This window comes from Phyllostomus hastatus, unplaced genomic scaffold, assembly GCF_019186645.2.
Source record: "Phyllostomus hastatus isolate PE091 unplaced genomic scaffold, TTU_PhHast_1.1 phas_contig_210, whole genome shotgun sequence".
Taxonomy (NCBI): Eukaryota; Metazoa; Chordata; class Mammalia; order Chiroptera; family Phyllostomidae; genus Phyllostomus; species Phyllostomus hastatus.
The window spans coordinates 1,004,789-1,008,155 of record NW_025333737.1 but is presented as its reverse complement, the minus strand read 5'-3'; positions in this window follow the sequence as shown (position 1 = coordinate 1,008,155).

The following is a 3,367-nucleotide window of genomic DNA, read 5'->3' as shown; positions in this document are numbered from 1 at the left end:
GGGTGCTTGTACTTTCTAATTGTTACCCTATGCTCAGCGTTTGATGATTTCAAGCTTTTATCCTTTGTGGGGCTGAGAGAATGTGTATGCCTGCTTCTGTTCTCTTGGGCCTCTGATTGCTTTTCCTTTGCCTTAGTCTAGTGATAGCTGCTGTAACTCTGTATACCATCAAGGGCTGGCAGGCAATCCGAGCAGGCCCCGGAATCCTCTGGAGCAGCAGCAGGCAGACTAATGTGGGAAGGAGGGGCGAGGCTTTGGAGCCCTCGGTGCATCCCACCTACCACGCTATGCGGCTGCGCCTAGGAGGAAGCCCAAACCCTCGTGCTTTCTGCTACTGTGGCAGAAATGGCCTCTTGAGAACACGTTTGACTTGCTTTAGAAGTCAACCTGATTCTTTAGATCAATTAGTTAATGATTCCTAAATCTTGTAATTACATTTGTAATTGTTGGTGGTTTTGTTAAGTCGTCGAGAAAAGTATGTCGCGTTTGTCCTCATTGACCACCTGTTCTGCCCTCTTTCTAGTGATTTTTAAATCAAGATACCCTTGTCCCCAAGAACTGGGGTCTATTTGGAGCTAAGTAGTAATATCACAAATTAAATTCATAAGTGGGGAGTTCACTGGAAACTGAAGTCATCAGGAGAGACTTGACGAAGAACTGGGTGATTCGAGACATACAGATTGTGGCTTTTGCTCAGGTCGAGTGCTGCCCGACCGTGTGGGAGTTGTGTGCAGCCCTGGTGATGGCCGTCCTGCATGTGGGCCCTGACCGACGGAGCTGTGTAGAGGCTGTGGGAGTCCGGGGAACCACACAAAGGAAACTGGGTTCCTCACTGGGCTCCTTATTTGTATTCTCTCTTGCCAGACCCCTGACTCTTGCATTGTGACTTGCCAGTGAACCTGAGACTTTACTCCAACCCCTTGGCCATTTTCACAACCTCCCAGATTTTCCAGGCTCTTCATGGCTGTCCCCTTGCAGCCCCTGCTTCTTAGCTATTGATAAATCTCAAAATAACAGGATGTTCAAGAAAACAATCCTTTTTTTTTTCAGCCTTGAATATAGACCACTTGCAAAATTAATCCCACCTGCCTCGTGGGAAGTATTTATATCCGATTCAAAAGTAATCGTGTACACTTTTAATAATTGTGAGTCATTCTTATAAAATCATCCCTGCTCCCCAGTGTATTACCCACTTGGTAATTGGAAGTTTGTGCTGTCATTAAAAATGACAGCTTCCTCAGATAAGTTTCTTGGTGCTTGTAAGATGCAGATAACTCAGCCTATATTTAACCTGCGTGCGGTGCAGCTTCCTCGCGATGGTTAGGTAACCGAGGGGCTGGCGCCTGGTGAGGCAGGGGCGCGCCACAGGGAGCAGCAGCTTTGTGCTCCTGAATGCCATCCACTGAAACGGAGTCAGAACAACCCAGACTTTCAAAAAATAAGCCCCAATTGGACTCTCATCTCTCGTCTCACAGGTGACACTGCTGTTCATGTTGAAGTTTATTTATATCTTCAGTCAGCCATGGTACAGAGGTCATTCCTATTGGCCTAAAATTTCAGAGGCTTCTATGTGTGCTTAGGAAAGCTGATCTCCCCAGCACTTCAGCTTGGAATGCAAAGCCCGTCTTCTGTAGAAGCTTTCCTGCCTCCATAGCACCCCTACTCCCACCTCCACCACCATTTCCTTCTCCACTATTTATTTTAAATTCCAATAGCTTAGAAGGTGCATCTCCGTAAATGAGCTCTCCTCCTCTAATGGGTTCTCTCCAGGCTGCAAACCTTCCATAAAGGAGCCACTAATTAAGCAGAAAACGGTTTGTCTTGCTTAGCCACGTTCCATGAATCTAGCAGTCAATTTAGAAGATGGCAACATCCTTCTTTACAGCTATGATGTTAATAATATTCTTTTGTCTTTCCGCCAGCGGGTAGGGTGTGTGTGTGTGTGTGTGTGTGTGTGTGTGTGTGCCTGTTTCTGTCTCCCTCTCCATCTTTGAGAGGAAAATTCATTTCCGTGGACTTTTATTTTCGTGAAAGCCCTTGGTAAAGTTGCTCTTTAAGGATCAAACCCATGCCAAGCCTCCGTGGTTGGAGAGCGGTGCTGTGGGAAAGCGGGTCGCTTTGCAGTAGAGACACGCACAGGTGTTCCAGGAAGATGCCTGTCAGTCAGCGGGGACTCGCGCTGGCCTCGGGGAGCCCTGCACGGCTCGGCTCCCTTCTCATCTGAGGGAGAATTGAAGGTGTTAGCAGGCTTACCCGGGCGGCACCACTCACGGGTGGATGTGCATGCCACAGCCGCGTGCTGCACATGCCTCCTAATCGAACCTTTAGCTCCTGGAGCCAAGTCTCATTTTGTGTGTTATTAAAGTGCGGGCGGCTAGGAAAAGCAGAGCCCTCTTAATTAGAGAGCGACATTCTTGCATAGTACTAGTGTTCCGTTTGTGGCGTAATTGTCACAGCAAATTACCAGTTAGGTTAAATATTGAGCTGGTAGTTCTCGGAGCTTCAATTACTAGCTCCTCCTCGCCCTCCCCACCCCCTCCTACCCTCGCCATCACCTGCTATCCTGCACTTCCAACTTGATCTTCTGCCAAGTGGTAGCTTTTAAGCGAGGCTTAGAGAAGATACACTTTCAGCGGGAGCAATAAATCTGGCTTTGGGCAAGTTATAAGATGCCAGGAACATCTGAACGTGGGTGCAATTTTTGCTTCGTGTGGGGGGTATGCTGGGTCGTTTACGGATTTTCTAACTCCAGCTGTAAAACTACTAGGTCAGTCAGTATATCTAAGCTGGGTGACGCCAATGTGAAAACCCTGGTGGGGCTGCCAGGAGACATGACAAGAAATATAAGACTTAGTTCTGTCCCTAAATTTTATTTTAGATTTTATTTATTTATTTTTAGAAAGAGGGGAAAGGAAGGAGAAAGAGAGAGAGAGAAACATCAATGTGTGGTTGCCTCTTGTGCGCCCCCCACTGGGGACCTGGCCTGCAACCCAGGCATGTGCCCTGACTGGCAATCAAACCAGCAATGCTTTGTTTCACAGCACCCGCTCAATCCACTGAGCCACACCAGCCAGGGCAGTCCCTAAATTTTAATCAGAGGGAAGGCCCACAAAATGCAAAAACACTTGAGAAAAAAAGTGATGTAGAGCAAGGTTGAGTGTGCAGTGGAGAGAAGGAGGCAGAATCTGGTGGCGGCGGCCACAGAACTAGGGCGTTGTGATTGTAAAGGTGAGAATGATGGGCTGGCAGGGAGGAATGTGGCTTTCAAGTTGAAGGAGTGTCACACACTGTAGGCACCAGAGTAGGGAAAGTAAACCGGGATGCAGGTGACAGCAAGGGAATTGGTTCAAGGAGTAGATTTTTGTAG